Raw genomic sequence first — 20,055 nt, forward strand, 5'->3', positions numbered from 1 at the left:
GAAAGTAAATAAATTCCTCAGCAGCAATAAAGATGAGTAACATCAATTCATTTATATGATTTTCAATGAGATATATATATGCACCTTAGATGATAATTTATGCTTCAGAAGTGAAGCAACAGAGCATAAAGCAACAATAGTCAATAACCACACCGCATCGCCAATGTCATTCATGTAAAGATTCAGCCGTAGCAAGGACTTAGTTTTCTTAACAAACTCAGCGATGCTAAAGGCGCCTTTGGGACCAATCTCATTGTTGCCAATATCTAGAAGTGTTATTTTTCCTAAACAAGAAGAAATATAGTTTTACATAATTGCTGAGAAGTAGTACAATCAATAAATACTGGAAAGCCAACAGATCTGATGAAGAAATTAAATCTGCAAGAAAGAACTGCATGGATAGAAAATCTAAGTGTGTGTAAGTCTTATTAGCTTGAGATGTATAGATTGAATTGCCTTATTCTCAACTAGTGCTCCAGCAAGACTTGCAAAACCCTATAAAATTTCACATGGAAATAAGGTGTAAGGAGTAAGGACACCAGAAACAAAGTGTAAAAGATCTAGGAATTTCATAAAAAAACATGAAAGATTGCCCAAGAATAAGGTCATACAGAATATTCAATCATATTATTGTTAAGTTCCAGTATGATCTAGGAATTTTTGTCCAGTTGAAGCATCCCACACCAATTCATCATGCAACGGAACCTGTTAAGAACATACAATTCTTCTTGTATAATCTTCTGACTGATCAACCCCATGGTTTTACTCACTTTAATTGCCTTGTCAAAGCCGCAAGTGATGATCGAGAGAGTCTTCTTGGGATCGGAAAAGGCAATGTCATTAACACTGCCTATATGAGCATCAATCTGCAGAACAAGATGCTATCATCATCATCATAAATATGGTTGCCAAACACCATAACTATTAACTGACCTCCAAATGTTGTCGTAATTCTTCATTTAGATTAAAAGCATAGAATTGAGATGTAAATAACTTAGACATCAATTTTGACGAGCTGGTCTCAACATGCCATTGGCGATAAAATACTTACCAGATCCTTAACAAGTCAATGGAGAGCCTTTTAAATAATGGATTTGAACCATGCCATTTGACATCACGTTGCTTCCATGATTTGTGAGAAGGGTAAGGGTGCGCTTGTTTTCTGGAAAGGAATATGAATGGTAATGAAAATGATTATGGTAAAAGATGAATATGTTCCATTCCTGTTAATCCATCCTAAGAATATGAATGGTAATAAAAATAAGAATAATAGAAGTGTGAAATGAGAATAGAAAGATTTTTATACCCCATTTTGCTAAGTAATCCCATATTTGGAAGATTGATTCTGCTGGATCCATCACTACTTACTCAAATCAAGCACCGTTATTCCATTTTTTTTTCCTATTGCTCTTTTCATACCATGCAACCAAGTACCTCTAAGTAAACACTATAAATGGGAGACTTTCCTTGTCCAATCAAAGTACATAATAGGAAGCAATTATGTAACAGCGACGAAGCCAGGCTATTGTATTTTTTACGACAAATTAAAATTTAGTTCAATTTAATTTATTATTATTATTATTTATTTTAATTATAATTTTAAAAACTATTTAAATGTTTTAGCTAATTATCAATGGAAATCAACTTTTATACAAATAATTTAAATGCAACTCAGTTGGGATATACTAAATATAATAAAACTAACCAAACTCAATTAGAAACCAAATGCTAGTTATGAAAGAAGTATCCTTTTAAATACATCATGTAGCACATCCTGTGTAACGCCCGCCCTTCTTACCCAACCAAAGGCGGCGCTACGTTCTTTATACTACTTACGTACATGCTTTGGTTATACTATAGCAGCGGAAGAATAAAAACTTTAAAGAATTTAATTTATTAAGCATGATATCACAGATTAAATTGCATATATTGAAATCATATGAATCCGTCCGGATCGTTCTTTGCCGAGCCACCACCACACACATCCTTATCCGCTCCTCCTGTTGCTCCTCTAGTTCATCCAGTTCTTTGATCTGCGGTACAAGGAAAGTAAGCTGTGAGCACTCATGGCTCAGTAAGTTCCTTTCCTACTCACTAAAACCGAAAATCATCGTATATTAATATCATGCATAATATCATAAGCATATAACATACAAAGGTATCATATTCATATCATCATGGCATCATATCAAATCATTAGCTAATTCAAGCACATATGCAGGCAATGCATCATGAATTTGAAAACTTATACTTGTAAGTACTTGAAATTAATATCATCATCATTGGGGATCCCGGTTTGTACCACATACATCATACGTAGGTCCAAGGTAGCAAGTCTTGAACCCTACCATACATACATACTAGGCCCGAGTCTTACTCCATCGACCTAGGGCATCAGAAGCCCATTACTGACGAGGCCCGAGTCTTATTCCATCGACCCCGGGGCGTTTACGGAGCCCACCCTTGGTACAAACCATACAAAGTAATTTATCATGCATAACTATCATATCATATCCTTAACAATCTTTCATGCATTTCATTTTTCATTCTTCTCATTATGTATAGCATTTCATATGCTATTACATATCATGGCATTCACATAATTTCATTCTTCTCATTATGTATAGCATTTCATATGCTATCACATATCATGGCATTTACATATATTTCATTCTTCTCATTATGTATAGCATTTCATATGCTATCACATATCATGGCATTACATAAATTTCACATAAAAACATATAAAAAGCCTTGTACCACAGGTGAGGGGAAGCTTACCTTCTTCGCTTAAGTTTCCTAGAATTGAGAACTTGCTTGGACCTTTCTTCTTGCTTGCTAGGTTCGGCACCAATGGAGGGAAAGGAGTGGTTAGGTCTTTTGGTGGAGAGGGGAGGAAGAAGAAGCTTCTCCCTCTTGTGTTGCTCGGCAACAACAAGGAAGAAAGAAGAGGGAGGGAGTGAGGAGGAAGAGGAGCTTCCTTCCTCTTGTGTTGCTTGGCAACAAGAAGAAGAAGAGAGGGGGTCTCGGCACAAGAGGGAGGAGGAGAGGGAGAGGAGTGGAGGATGAATTTGAAGTCACCCCTCCATGCCTATTTATACTAAAATGAGGGGAGGAAATGCTATACATAATGAAGAAGAAGCTTCTCCCTCTTGTGTTGCTCGGCAACAACAAGGAAGAAAGAAGAGGGAGGGAGTGAGGAGGAAGAGGAGCTTCCTTCCTCTTGTGTTGCTTGGCAACAAGAAGAAGAAGAGAGGGGGTCTCGGCACAAGAGGGAGGAGGAGAGGGAGAGGAGTGGAGGATGAATTTGAAGTCACCCCTCCATGCCTATTTATACTAAAATGAGGGGAGGAAATTTGACTTGATTCATCCTCCCCATTTATTCCTCTTCTTTATGATAGGAATATTCTAGAGATATGCCTTGTGAGTTCTCTCTTAATCTCTCTCTTTTCTCTCCTTTAATAAAATTTTCTATCTCTCCTCTTACAATATCCTCTCTTATCCCAATTGGTTAACACATGCATGCATCCACAAGAGAACCAAGGTTCAAAACTTGGTTATGCATATTTTTACTTCTTTTTCTTTTTAAGTAGAAAGAATCCTTTCTTATTCTTAACTACTTAATCCTTCCTCTCTTTACTAATAATTCTCCTATCCCCTTTGGTATCCTATACATGTTCCCTACAAGAGATCCAAGGTTCAATCTCTCTTCTAACATTTTATTTTCTTTTACACATAATAATTCATATATATTATGCATTATGCATAAATATTTCATACATGTACATATTATCTCTTATTTCTTTCTTTTGTCCACATTAATTCCATACATTTTAAATCATGTATAGATGATTATATTCTCAACTTTATTTTTCTTTCATAAAGTTTTAATCATCTAAATCCATCTTAATATTTAACATAGAGTATTTACATCATCTTTTCATTCGTACTCCCATTACCCTTCTAGGCTTTCTAGGGGTGTTACATCCTGTCCGATCCTGATTAAGAATTGAGACTTGTCTACAAAGTAGCAAACAGGAACTAGGCAAACAAATACAATGCACAATGAAAAATAATCAGAAATGAATTGTAAAAGTTAAATAGGAACAAGAAATATATAGTAATTTCCATGAAAGGGGCAAATATAATCAGGATACATGTATATTAGTATTTCTCCTATTCACTCAGCACCAAAACCATTTTCTTGTTTCAAACAGGAGCTGAAATTAACCACAGCCAAACAACTTAATAGACCAAACAAAACATTCATGATGCCATGAAGCAGTAACAATTAAAGGATAACCTAAAGAATGGGAAACAAGGAAACTATTTTACAATTTATTAGTTAAAAAAAGATGCACTGAGTCCATAAATATTTTTTACTAAATTTTTTTAGCATGAATTTTTTGATATAACAATCCTATACTTATATTATAGAACAATTAATTTGCTTTCATCATCAATCATATGAATGCCTGAAGCTGCTAAGCATTAATGCAGAATAAACTGGAATTGTACAAGTACAGAGCTTACTCTTCTCTGTAAAATTCCACGAGTATATGCTACTGCCATGACTAGAATTGCCACTCTAGGAAGATAAACCCACCTAGGACGCCTCCCTCCACAACATGTAAGACAAATCGATAGAGTGAGAGATCGAAGGGGCTGCTTCCTTCGGATCCTTATCCTGGCAAAGCCTGACCTCTATTCTCTTCGATTCTCCATCGTAATCAATCCAAGAATGTAATTTTTCTCCTCTGCTGAGGATGAGAAGCAAACCATCGTCGGAAAGAATCCACAACTAGAAAAAATCTACACTTAACAATCGACAAGAAGAAGTCACAAATCAGAATTACATGGAGGAAACTAGAAAAAACTAGTTTTACATAAGTTTGGTGTCACGTGTACCTGCAAATTATGAAGTTCAATTTCTCCATTGGATGGCCAACTTGAGTATAGTTTATTTGATTCTATTGACAAAGGTGCCGAAGAATCTGACTGGTCACACGCATATCTGACTGGAATGGATGCTTACTTTCCTAACTGATGTCTGAGAAGCCATAATGTATTCAGTTATAATGCCTAACTGAAATGAATATACAACAATAGCAATGTTGACGAGGGTCATGCTTGTATTGTTCATTGCGGTTCTGTTGTGAAAAATTGCAAAATCTCTTCGAGTGAACACTGAGAGATCTTCTACTAAATAGGTCAGAATCACTTTACAAACAAAAATGAATTTGCAACTTGCACCTTGGAGATATTTGCTCACGTTTACTATCGAAAACAGCAATTGATGAGTGCACATTTTGATGCCGATGAAGCGGCAAACAAGAACTGCAGAGTAGAATGATTCACAATATTGCTATTAGTGCTGTCGAGGTCCTTTGCCTTCATTCGTAAATTCAAGTAGCATTTGCCTTATATAGGCAGAGAAGGTAATCAGCTTGTATATCTCATATATCTCAGGTCCATCAATAACGCTGCCTGTTCAAGGTAGCATGTCAAACAAACTTCAGGACAACGCATTTCAACTAAAAGGAAAATTGCAATGTTAGTTCATAAGATCAAAATGCACTTTCTTATATTGATATAAGAAATGTAAATTGCAAGACATATTCACACCAAAGTAGGACACTTGATATTGGCTCATTGAGAGATGCACTTAGTTTACTTGGATGGAAAGATAAGAGGAAATAGGAGGAAAAACAAAAAGGCATAAATAACAAGTATAAGGCATTCCATGTTTCCTATTTTTCACTCCAAACACAATCTCCCCTTGCTTCACAACATATATCAACAAAAGAACAAAGGGATCCAGCCCCTATGGACTCAATTGTGGAAATAAGTACCTAACGATTAGCAAGCTATTGGAGATTTGAAGGCAATTAACAAATATCTGCTTCTGGTTCCTTAATACTCCGCTGAAACACATGCAATGCGTGTGAGCACATGCAGAATATCCAGAGTGTGATTAACCTAAAAATAACAGCATATCAGAGTTATTGAAATTGTCATCGTTGTGATTAACCTAAATCTGATGGAAAGAACCCGGGCTTGGTGCCGAAGAATCTGACTGGTTTCCAGTAAATCATAAGCCCGGAGCTCTCGTTCGCTGCATGCGTCACCCTCACCTCCGAGCTATTAATCTCAGCATCGCCATAGAGGGCAAACTCCGTGGCGAAGCTCCGATTTTTCCCCGACCCACCGAAAGAGAAGAAGAGAGCGTTACCTTCTCCAGTCGATGTGCAGTTCCCAGGTGACAAGGGGGCGACAAGCACAAGGATGATGGCGAGAATGAGAGCGGAAGCGGTCGAGGACGTCGTCATTGGAAAGATCCCTAGGCGAGGTGCAAAATGTGCAGACGACGAAGGAGCAGAAACCCTAAGCACCAGGAAGCATGAGGAAAAGACGGAGAAACCAGAAACCAAAAAGCATGAGGAGAAGAAACCCTAAGAGATGGAGCAACCCGCGAGAGGGCAAAGACGGAAGGGGGAGGAGAAGAGAAGGGGAAAGAGGATATGGATGTGGTCGTTTTCCACAGACCTCACAAGGGAGTCGTGTGTTGATCTTGATCGGAGAGGAAGGGGGTGTCGATCTAGCAAGGGGAAGGACGGCGCGATATAGGTTTAGGTTTGGAGGGAAGTGTTGTAAATTTTGGCTAAGTATGGGTGGAAAAATTAAATTATTTTATTTATCATAGACATCGGGTTTTAAAAACCGCTGTTAAAATCGGTGTTTATTAACGAAATAAAAGACGCTCATAGACATCGGCTAAAAAACCGATGTCTATGAGCGAAATTTAGCGCTCATAGACATTGGTTTTTGGAAAACTGGTGTAAAATACTCAAAGACATCGGTTTTTGCTTAAAATTGTTGTTGTTCCACTGATGTCTATGAGGGATTTTGTTGTAGTGTAGTCATTTAATCGAGCACTTGGTGTGCTCTAACTCTGCTTAGGGCTGGACTAAGAATATAAAAGAATACGATTAGCTACTTATACTGCAGGTGAGGGGTTACTTACTTCCTGCGCTAAGTTTTCTTACAATCCGATCGCTAGGTTTCCGGAGAAGAAGATCTCCTCGGCGATCCTCTTACGTCTAAGCGTTCTTCTCACGGAGGGGAGCGTCCTCATGCTGGAGTTGTCGCCGGAAGGGGCTCCTACGACCCTAGGGATGGAACCCTAGGTTTCTTGAGGTTGGCATGTCAAGAAGGTGCGGGAGAAGAGAGAGGGCGGCGTGTGAGGGTGAGGGTGAGGAAAGTTGTCGATCAAATAATAAATCCCCACTTAACTTCCCTATTTATATTAAGTGATTAACACGACCCAACAAAATTATAAATATAATTTCTCTCCTCTTCTTTCAGCACACCCCTACTGGGGCCCCTTGGTTACTAAAGTCATCTATAAATCGTAGGCTCTAATAGGTCTCGGGTTCAATTCTCGCTTCGGCTATTTTACATTTTTATTTAATTTTGCTACTTCTGCTATTCCAAAAATTCCAGAGATTTTTAGAAATATTCTAGAGATTTTTAGAAATTTTTAGAGTATTTTTATGCAATTTTCGTAGTTCGTTTAGTATTTTACCAAAAGAAACAAAGTGAGGCAAAAAGAGGTCGGGCCGAGGTTCGAACCGGGGACCTTAAGTTAAGCAAAGCCCTAAGTAGTTTTGGATGACCAAGAACCCAGCAGGGCCGTGCTAATTAAATAGAGGGCAAAAATAAATTTACGTGGTAATAGATAACAGAAATACCCTAGGTATAATGAGGGATAAGTTAAGCGAGGAAGGGAGTTTTATTCTCTCGTAACCTAAACCCTTCCTCCTCCTGACTACGCGTAGCGTCCCCTGCTTGGGCGAAGGAAAAAAAAAGGGAGCAAGGGCTTCGTCTCCGACGACCATCCAAGGGCCCATTCCGAGGGCTTTACACACCTTCACGATCACCTCGTCGAGGAGAGCGCGTAGACGCTGAAAATTTCGAGCTTCTCCGAAACCCTAGAAGTTGATCATGGTTGTGAGTCAAGGAAATTCGGTATGTGCTTCTCACCTACAGTAGGAGTAGCTTTCGGATCTTTGTTTCTTCTTGATTTTCGAAGCACGCTGTAAAGAAGTTGATTTTCGAAGTATGCTGCCATGAATCTCAAAAATAAAATAAAAAGGGATTTGTATAGATTGGGCATGTAGTTTAGATTCTTCAACCCTTATAATTAGCGTTTCATGTTTAGATTTCTATTTGTTGTTACCTTAATGGCCACGATTGGATCATTTTGAGCCTTGCAGGTTTCGAATTTGGTTGCCAGGCAGTGAACATGAAATAGTTTAGTTTTTTCTTTTGAGCATGTAGTTTTCATTTCGTGGTCAATGCGATGAACAGAAATGGCCTATATATATATGTACCATCTCAATTTTAGATTTTTCCTTACTGCAATGTATGGGAACAACCATCTGAATGAGTATGCAGTAGAATGGTTAGGTGCCTATTAGATATTTTAGAGGCTTATGGGTAGTTGTAAGTAAAACAAGATTAAGGTTTTTATAGGATTCTGAATTTTCAGAATTTGGATCCCTAGCAAGCCAAGTGCTTGAAGAGATGCCGAGACATTTTATATGAGAAGTATTAATAGATAACAAGTATTTTACTTGAAGAGGCTAGTACCCGACTTCTGAGGTTGTCGTTAAACAAATTCAGGTGACCGATTCCGAGGTCTTGTCCCTGGTAGGACCAAGGTCTTCACCCTCGTAGGACTGGTGGCTTGCCACCCCAGTTTCTATTAGGGAGCGTGCTTTGGTACAACGCCTGGGCCCAAGAGGATAATTATTATTATTTTGAAGTATAAAAGTATAAGTTTTGAATAAATGAAACAACTATACATAGGTTTTAAATTCCGACAAGTTTTAGTTTGATTTGCGCTACGAAAGGGGCACGAACAACCCCCTCTGGAGCTTACTGTTTAGCTTCAATTTGTGCTATGAAATGGGCATGAGCAGATTTAGTTCTGGGAGTGTTCAGTTGGATCTTTAGTAGCTAATTTAGACATGAAGCTTTGATTTCCTGTTGAACTCTTTAGTAGGAACGGCTGGTGTGTTTACCATGCTGTTAGACCTTTGGTTATTAATTCTTTAACATGCAGTTTTAGATCTCTTCGTTGTGTAGTTTAAGCATTTCAGTTTTAGATTTTCTTTTAGCATTCAGTTTTTAGTTCTGTTATAGATATATATATGCACATTGAGTTTTTGTGAGTTAAACAACGCTTACTAAGCATCCGCTTATAGTTGCATTTCCTCTTACTACAGATAAAGGAAAAGGGAAGCTATAGTGAAGGAAGGCGACAAGGAGATGTGTGATGGGTGTGTGGTGACTGATGAATGGAAGCCTTGGGACACTTCACTAAAAGTTTCTTAGAATTCTGTCTTTAGAGTGATAGGGAAACATAGATGGTTTAATTCCTTTTTGCATTGCTGGAATTGTTCTTTTCGTATTGCTGGTTTTGTTCATAGAATTCTTCCGTTTAAATTTGCTATACACATTAGTCCCATTACTTCAGTTGTATCACAGTAGTATGCATGTACAGATTGCGATATATCAATTGCTATAAAAATCTGAAGTGGAGTGTCAAGATGAACCATTTTTGTCTCTTTATGAATTTCATGTCATGATGAACCGTAGCAAGTACCTACATTCATATATGTTTCAGCTGCTGAATAACAGCATGTTCAAGTTTATGGAAAGTTCTAAGTATCACTATCAATAGCGTGAGCAACTCTAGTTAAGTAAAGTTATAGTTAAGTAACGACCACTTTTACAGACTAGTTAAGAGGAGGGTAGGGTCGTTACACATCTTCTGTTCCATTTCCTCCTTATTCTCTTCACCAATGGAAATAAACCTTGAGTTTTTTTCTCAAGCACAAAAGCTCTCTTTTCTTCTCCTTAATCTTATCACCCAAGTAAGAAATGTAACATCACCTGTTGCCCTCTTCCAACAGCAAGCGTAGCCCTCAACCCTCGTATCTTCATTCGCTTCTCATATTTTCACTATGTGTATTTTTTTGATAGACTTTGCCATTGTTTACTTCAACAATTATTAATTACGAAGTAATATATGATAATTATTTGGGTAATAAAATTGATGAAGTAAATATCATTTTAGACTATGTAGGTTAAAAAATACAATCCTCACTTCTAATTTTAAGTAACATTTTACTTGGTAATATTTTTGTCATAAAGTAGTAAGTCAAAAAATAAAATTTATAATTTCTAAGTGCTAATGTAATAAGTTTGAACCAGTTAAAATACTAAGTCTATGGCGAGAAGAATGACGAGAGGAAATGTTTATTTTATAAAAATAAAAGTGAAAGAAAGAAGACGTGGATTTTAAAAAGTTGTATTTTTAAACAAAATTTATGCAGACACACTACGAGGATTGTCTGCAATGTTCTATAGCAAAATGTTCGTTAACAATTTTGTATATAGTATTATTTCTAAAAGTGTATAGTATATATAATATATTTCCTATAATTAAATAATTGATATATATTACAAAATTATATACTCGATAAATATTACATTCTTTCTATATATATGACAATACATAATTTAAAAGTAGATAAAAATAGTAAGCTTTCTAAAAGTGTATGACCACTTTGCCACTAATTATAGGATCAGTTATGTTATTTGTTATATTTTCTTTTAATTGTACTCTCCTATTTTCACTTCTCAGAACAATATATATACTCATTCTGCACCACTATTATAATTACACAATAAATACAAAATAGAAAAAACTCAAAAGCTAATTAGTACTACATAATGTCTCGAGTTTCAATTCTTTGTGTATTTCTTTTGTTTACAACTCTATGCCTTGCAAGTAAGTAAACACCATTTAAATATTCCATGTAAATTTTATTAAATTTATTTGTTACATATTGTTCATATATCCTAATGTTGACTATTATTTTTTGGTTAAATTATAGATTGCTCTAATGCTACCAATTGTTGTTCAGAATATAAAAATTGGGGTGATAGACAACAAACAAGTTGTAGAGGTGCTAGTGATACTAGTGCGTGCAACACTTGGTGTTCAAATTCATGTAGAGGAGGGGAATGTAAAGTACGAAATGGACACCAAGTTTGTCATTGTTATTGTTAATCATAGTGTAAAGATGGAGAATAAATTATATTATCCATCTTGATTGGTGAAATAAAATTTGATACAACATGTATTTTTATTTATTTAAATTGTATACATATTATAAAAATAATGTATATGTTGAAGAAAATGTTATATATATGTAGAATTATCATCGCTAGAGGGATGAATTGTCATTTACATTTTCATTGACTATATAACACATGAATAGTTTTAACAATTTAAAGATACATAAATAAAATAAGTAGTGTACAAACGAATGGAACAATACAACATATTAACATGATTTGATACACAAGTTCCAACTCCACGAACTACAACTCTTAGGTGGATGAACCCTGATGATATTTTTATTTTCTCCTTTCTAGACACCTTATGGATGTAACACCCCTAGAAAGCCTAGATAAGAAAGTAAGGATAATGAGAGTTTGAAGGTAGTGAAAAGAAGGTGTAAATATTCTAAGTTGAATATTAAGATGGGAAGGATTTAGATGATTAAAACTTTATGAAAGAAAATAAAGTTGAGAATATAAATCATCTATATTTATAATGCATGGAATTAATGTAAACAAAAGGAAGGAATATGAGATAATATATATGTGTATGAAATATTTATGCATAATACATAATATGGTGATATATGAATTGTTATGTACAAAAGAATATCAATAATATGTTAGAAGAGAAATAGGATTGAACCTTGGACCTCTTGTAAGGAACATGTATAGGATATCAAAGGGGATAGGAGAATTTATTGATAAGGAGAGAAAGGACTAAGTAGTTAAGAATAAGAAAGGATTCTTTTTACTTAAAAGGAAAAGGAAGTAAAAAAGAAGTAAAAATATACATAACCAAGTTTTGATCCTTGGTTCTCTTGTGGATGCATGCATATGTTAACCAAGTGTGATAGGAGAGGATATTGTAAGAGGAGAGATAGGAATTTTAATTAAAGGAAAGAAAAGAGAGAAATTAAAGGAAAGAAAAGAGAGAACTCAAGAAGCATTTCTCTAGAATATTCTTATCATTAAAGAGGAGAAATAAATAAGGAGGATGAATCAAGTCAAGTTTTACTCCCCTCATTTTAGTATAAATAGGCATGGAGGGGTGGCTTCATCCTCAACTCACTCTCCTCCTCTTCTCCTAGAGGTGCCGAGACACTCCCTCTTTTCTTTCTTTCTTTTTGTTGCCGAGCAACACAAGAGGAAGAAGCCTCCTCTTCTTCCTCCTCCTCTCCACCAAAAGACCTAGCCACTTCTTCCTCCATTGTGTCGAGCAAAGCAAGCAAGGAAGAAAGGTCCACAAGCAAGTTCTCAACTCTAGGAAACTTAAGCAAAGAAGGTAAGCTTTCTCTCACCTGTGGTACAAGGCTTTTATGTGATTTTCGGATTTATAAGGATTAGAAAACCTAGGAAAGAATTTAAGAAAATTCGGCTAAAGAAAAGGTTTTCAAATCTAGGATGATTTAAACAAGACCTCATTTCATGATAAGATTTTCTATGCTATGTAGAAGGATTCTTTTCCATAATTTTATACTGATATGATGTATGATCAGAGGAGTATCTAACCCTAGGATTTAACCAAAAATATTTTAAAGAGGCTAGGAAGATTATTGTCTAACCAAACTAGTGCAAGGTTCCTTCTATGAAATGCTAAGGACCTTTCTATGGTTTTCTTGCTTGGAAATTAATTGGAACCAAAAGAAAACTCACTTGTATGCTTCGGACCAGAAAGGTTAAGGGTTAGAAAGACCTTCAAAAATTTAAACAAACATGCTCCTATGATAGGATATAAAGTTTCTTAAAGGGTGTTCACATTGCTAGAAACTCATGAACTCTTTTTAGGGTTTTTCGGCCATGATAAAAGGGATAGCTTAGATTAGCCTAAACAAAAATATTAATATGCTCAAGACCTCTGTCATATTATGATATGAAAGTTGATTAATGCTCTCATGTTTAATTGGAATGTAGAAAATTATTTACATGATATAAGACATGTAAGATCACAAAAGTCCTAGCTTGTTTATGATCAAATTTTGTGTATGATGTTCTTAGTAACTTTTGCCGTGATATTTACTTAGGCTTTCCATGCTTTAGGCCACTTAAGAAACCTAGCTTAAGGACTGGTAGGTTTCGGCCATGAAGGAAAATAAAAGAAAAAGGGAAAGAAACCTAGGAAATGCTATACATAATGAGAAGAAATGAAATTATGTTATGTAATATGTCATGATATGTTATAGCATAGGAAATGCTATACATAATGAGAAGAAATGAAATTTTGTTATGTAATATGCTATGATATGTTATAGCATAGGAAATGCTATACATAATGAGAAGAAATGAAATTATGTTATGTAATATGTCATGATATGTTATAGCATAGGAAATGCTATACATAATGAGAAGAAATGAAATTATGTTATGTAATTTGCTATGATATGTTATAGCATAGGAAATGCTATACATAATGAGAAGAAATGAAATTATGTTACGTAATATGCCATGATGTGTTATAGCATAGGAAATGCTATACATAATGAGAAGAAATGAAATTATGTTACGTAATATGCCATGATATGTTATAGGATAGGAAATGCTATACATAATGAGAAGAAATGAAATTATGTTACGTAATGATATGTTATAGCATAGGAAATGCTATACATAATGAAAAGAAATGAAAAAAGGAAATGCATGAAAGATTGTTAGGGACATGATATGATAGTTATGCATGATAAGTTATTTTTGTATGGTTTGTACCAAGGGTGGGCTCCGTAAACGCCCCGGGGTCGATGGAGTAAGACTCGGGCCTCGTCAGTAATGGGCCTCTGAATGCCCTAGGTCGATGGAATAAGACTCGGGCCTAGTATGTATGCATGGTAGGGTTCAAGACTTGCTACCTTGGACCTACCTATGAAGCGCGCGCATTATGTATGTGGTACAAACCGGGATCCCCTCAAATGATGATATTAATTTCAAGTACTTATAAGTATAAGTTTTCAAATTCATGATGCATTGCCTACATATGTGCTTGAATTATCTGATGATTAGATATAATGTCATGTTATGATATGAATATGAATATGATACCCTTGTATGTCGTATGCTTATGATACCTCGCATGATATTGATATGCAATGATATGAATTCGGTTTTAGTGAGTAGGAAAGGAACTTACTGAGCCATGAGTGCTCATAGCTTACTTTCCTTGTACCGCAGATATGGGGGACGGATATTCGGAACGACGGAGCAGCAGGAGGAGCAGATAGTGATGTGTGTGGTGGTGGCTCGGCAAGAACGATTCGGACAAATTAATATTTTTAGTTATATGATCAATATATGCACATTCGAACTAATCAGAATATGTGATATCATGCTTATTTAAATAAAAGGAATGATTTAAAATTTTCCACTGTTATAGTATAACTAAAGCATGTACGTAAGTAGTATAAGATCGTAGCGCCGCCCTTGGGTAAGAAGGGTGGGCGTTACAGGTGGTATCAGAGCCAAGTTTTGCCAGCTCACTACACACACATCAAGCTCCTTCCTGTCGCTCCAAGTAAGTACAGTTGCTTAATTTATTTATATGTAAAAATTAGTATGATACTCTAGGATACATGAATAATAGCCTAGGAAGGATACCTTAAGATATACCCTAGAGAAGGGTGCATGATGACAAGTATGTGTTAAAAATAGTATGATACTCTAGGATGCATGAATGGTAGCCTAGGAAGGATACCTTAAGTTATACCCTAGAAAATGGTGCATGATGATAAGTAGGTGATATTCTAGGATGCATGAATGGTAGCCTAGATACAAGAACCTTAGGCTATAACATAAGAGGAATAATGAATCTTTAAAATCTTGTAGAAATGGACTATATCCCGTTCGAATACGATCCCGAGGATGTAGAATATTTTGGCAAATACCTCGAGTTCGCGGATGAACCCGATATGCTGGAATACTTCGACAACTATGTGAGCGACTCGGAATCTCCGGAACACGGCAAGTTCGGAGAGGAAGATCTCGAGGAAATCGAGGAAGGGAATTCGGACGATAATGAAGATGAAGATTCAGAAATTATGGAATATTATGAAGGAGAGAACGAGTTTCCTGAGATGGGCGAGGATGAATTTAACCTTGCTGAATACATGGAAATGGATTTCAACCCCAACGATATAATAGACTTCGAGTGGGGACTGAACAACCTCGAGGGGGAACTAAACGAAGACCCGATGGAACCGGACGAACATGTTGAAGAAGACGAGGGAATGGATGAAGAGACAATAATCGACCCGGAAGAGGCATCGGAGATTCAACCTCCGATAATGCCTGATCCACCCCAGAATAATCTGGGCAAGTCGATACAGGTTGGGTTGATGATGACTACTGCTATCATGTCCTTTATGGCAGGAGTAGTCACAACCTACCTGGCCTTTTAAGAGAAGAAGTTATGAACAAAAAAATGTAATAAAAGCTTTTGATGAATAAAAAGAGTAGAAATGGTATCAATTTAAGCATGAGTCAAGTAAGAATGATAATACCATCGGCTAGATCTTGACGCGTATGAATGGTAAGGTAATCTAAAGATGATATGACAACCTAAGAAAGAATACCTCAACGATAACCCAAACATGGCATGAAACCTAGACATGATATGTTAAGATATTCATGCATAAATGATAACTTAGACTAATCTTATTATCATTTAGGAAAATAAGTATGACTAGAAGACGAAATGCCAGAACGGAGGAGACCGTACCTCCACCTGATTGGGCACATGTAGTTACTGAGCAGAAATTGTCATTCTAAGTTCGGGGACGAACTTTCAATAAGTAGGGGAGATTGTAACACCCCTAGAAAGCCTAGATAAGAAAGTAAGGATAATGAGAGTTTGAAGGTAGTTAAAAGAAGGTGTAAATATTCTAAGTTGAATATTAAGATGGGAAGGATTTAGATGATTAAAACTTTATGAAAGAAAATAAAGTTGAGAATATAAATCATCTATATTTATAATACATGGAATTAATGTAAACAAAAGGAAGGAATATGAGATAATATATATGTGTATGAAATATTTATGCATAATGCATAATATGGTGATATATGAATTGTTATGTACAAAAGAATATCAATAATATGTTAGAAGAGAAATAGGATTGAACCTTGGACCTCTTGTAAGGAACATGTATAGGATATCAAAGGGGATAGGAGAATTTATTGATAAGGAGAGAAAGGACTAAGTAGTTAAGAATAAGAAAGGATTCTTTTACTTAAAAGGAAAAGGAAGTAAAAAGAAGTAAAAATATACATAACCAAGTTTTGATCCTTGGTTCTCTTGTGGATGCATGCATATGTTAACCAAGTGTGATAGGAGAGGATATTGTAAGAGGAGAGATAGGAATTTTAATTAAAGGAAAGAAAAGAGAGAAATTAAAGGAAAGAAAAGAGAGAACTCAAGAAGCATTTCTCTAGAATATTCTTATCATTAAAGAGGAGAAATAAATAAGGAGGATGAATCAAGTCAAGTTTTCCTCCCTCATTTTAGTATAAATAGGCATGGAGGGGTGGCTTCATCCTCAACTCACTCTCCTCCTCTTCTCCTAGAGGTGCCGAGACACTCCCTCTTTTCTTTCTTTCTTTTTGTTGCCGAGCAACACAAGAGGAAGAAACCTCCTCTTCTTCCTCCTCCTCTCCACCAAAAGACCTAGCCACTTCTTCCTCCATTGGTGCCGAGCAAAGCAAGCAAGGAAGAAAGGTCCACAAGCAAGTTCTCAACTCTAGGAAACTTAAGCAAAGAAGGTAAGCTTTCCCTCACCTGTGGTACAAGGCTTTTATGTGATTTTCGGATTTATAAGGATTAGAAAACCTAGGAAAGAATTTAAGAAAATTCGGCTAAAGAAAAGGTTTTCAAATCTAGGATGATTTAAACAAGACCTCATTTCATGATAAGATTTTCTATGCTATGTAGAAGGATTCCTTTCCATGATTTTATACTGATATGATGTATGATCAGAGGAGTATCTAACCCTAGGATTTAACCAAAAATATTTTAAAGAGGCTAGGAAGATTATTGTCTAACCAAACTAGTGCAAGGTTCCTTCTATGAAATGCTAAGGACCTTTCTATGGTTTTCTTGCTTGGAAATTAATTGGAACCAAAAGAAAACTCACTTGTATGCTTCGGACCAGAAAGGTTAAGGGTTAGAAAGACCTTCAAAAATTTAAATAAACATGCTCCTATGATAGGATATAAAGTTTCTTAAAGGGTGTTCACATTGCTAGAAACTCATGAACTCTTTTTAGGGTTTTTCGGCCATGATAAAAGGGATAGCTTAGATTAGCCTAAACAAAAATTTTAATATGCTCAATACCTCTGTGATATTATGATATGAAAGTTGATTAATGCTCTCATGTTTAATTGGAATGTAGAAAATTAGTTACATGATATAAGACATGTAAGATCACAAGAGTCCTAGCTTGTTTATGATCCAATTTTGTGTATGATGTTCTTAGTAACTTTTGCCGTGATATTTACTTAGGCTTTCCATGCTTTAGGCCACTTAAGAAACCTAGCTTAAGGACTGGTAGGTTTCGGCCATGAAGGAAAATAAAAGAAAAAGGGAAAGAAACCTAGGAAATGCTATACATAATGAGAAGAAATGAAATTATGTTATATAATATGTCATGATATGGTATAGCATAGGAAATGCTATACATAATGAGAAGAAATGAAATTTTGTTATGTAATATGCTATGATATGTTATAGCATAGGAAATGCTATACATAATGAGAAGAAATGAAATTATGTTATGTAATATGTCATGATATGTTATAGCATAGGAAATGCTATACATAATGAGAAGAAATGAAATTATGTTATGTAATATGCTATGATATGTTATAGCATAGGAAATGCTATACATAATGAGAAGAAATGAAATTATGTTACGTAATATGTCATGATGTGTTATAGCATAGGAAATGCTATACATAATGAGAAGAAATGAAATTATGTTACGTAATATGCCATTATATGTTATAGCATAGGAAATGCTATACATAATGAGAAGAAATGAAATTATGTTACGTAATGATATGTTATAGCATAGGAAATGCTATACATAATGAAAAGAAATGAAAAAAGGAAATGCATGAAAGATTGTTAGGGACATGATATGATAGTTATGCATGATAAGTTATTTTTGTATGGTTTGTACCAAGGGTGGGCTCCGTAAACGCCCCGGGGTCGATGGAGTAAGACTCGGGCCTCGTCAGTAATGGGCCTCTGAATGCCCTAGGTCGATGGAATACGACTCGGGCCTAGTATGTATGCATGGTAGGGTTCAAGACTTGCTACCTTGGACCTACCTATGAAGCGCGCGCATTATGTATGTGGTACAAACCGGGATCCCCTCTAATGATGATATTAATTTTAAGTACTTATAAGTATAAGTTTTCAAATTCATGATGCATTGCCTACATATGTGCTTGAATTATCTGATGATTAGATATAATGTCATGTTATGATATGAATATGAATATGATACCCTTGTATGTCGTATGCTTATGATACCTCGCATGATATTGATATGCAATGATATGAATTCGGTTTTAGTGAGTAGGAAAGGAACTTACTGAGCCATGAGTGCTCATAGCTTACTTTCCTTGTACCGCAGATATGGGGGACGGATATTCAGAACGACGGAGCAGCAGGAGGAGCAGATAGTGATGTGTGTGGTGGTGGCTCGGCAAGAACGATTCGGACAAATTAATATTTTTAGTTATATGATCAATATATGCACATTCGAACTAATCAGAATATGTGATATCATGCTTATTTAAATAAAAGGAATGATTTAAAATTTTCCGCTGTTATAGTATAACTAAAGCATGTACGTAAGTAGTATAAGATCGTAGCGCCGCCCTTGGGTAAGAAGGGTGGGCGTTATAATGGACACCCTAAGTTCCTCTGTACGGAACCTAATGTCAGTGCTACAGGTGCTGGAGGAATCAGGCTCAGTGGCTCTTCTCTTAATCCTACCAACATAAATAAATGATTTATTTAACCATAATAATGATAAGTTGAGTTTAGGGTGTCACCAAAACATTTTTTGGACAACTAAAATAGGAACTAATTACCTAGGCTATGCAAGACTAGACCGAAATCAAATATGGGGAAAAAACAGCTCGGAAACATGCTTTGGAGGTGCCTGAAGCTGAAGCCTCGGGTCCCCCATCTAAAATCATATAGGTGCACCCAAAGGTGTTCCATGTTCTTGAACCATCTTTGTCTTGTTTCTATGTGGCTGGGAACTTGGAGGATGTTGAGGCGCCTTCATCCCAAATGACGACGTTTTGAGTAGGCTTTTTGGGCGAGATTTTGTGGGCAACCTGGACTAGGGTACGAGCGCATAAATTTTAATAAATTTGAAACTTCAAAATGGTTTTGGCACCTGGATCTATTCCATGTGCTTATCTCGATAATCTTTTTATTTCGAAAAATTAACTTAATTTTGAAAATTCTATATTTTGGCACTCAAAATGGTTCTTGAATATAATTTAATTTATAATGTTTTGATCAATCTTACCTTAGTCTCCATTTCACCCATTTCTAGATTATAAATCGAGTTAACCTATAGGTTTGGTGAAATGGTTTTCTATTTTACTTGAAGAGAATTAGTTTGAATTTTAAATCTAAATTGACCTTGTATTAGATTTAGGTTTGGCCATTAATTAGTTAAATATATATTTCAAAAATTGACTGTCAAGTTGTGGTAAGGCATAATGGCCTTTTTAGATATTGGAGAAACAACCACCTCCTTAAATAAAGCCTTTTTAAGAAATTATATTTTTAACCTACTTATTGAAAAATTTAGGTCTAACTAATTTAGGATGTGGCGTGCTAGCTTCAGT

The sequence above is a fragment of the Zingiber officinale genome, chromosome 1A (assembly GCF_018446385.1).
Source record: "Zingiber officinale cultivar Zhangliang chromosome 1A, Zo_v1.1, whole genome shotgun sequence".
Taxonomy (NCBI): Eukaryota; Viridiplantae; Streptophyta; class Magnoliopsida; order Zingiberales; family Zingiberaceae; genus Zingiber; species Zingiber officinale.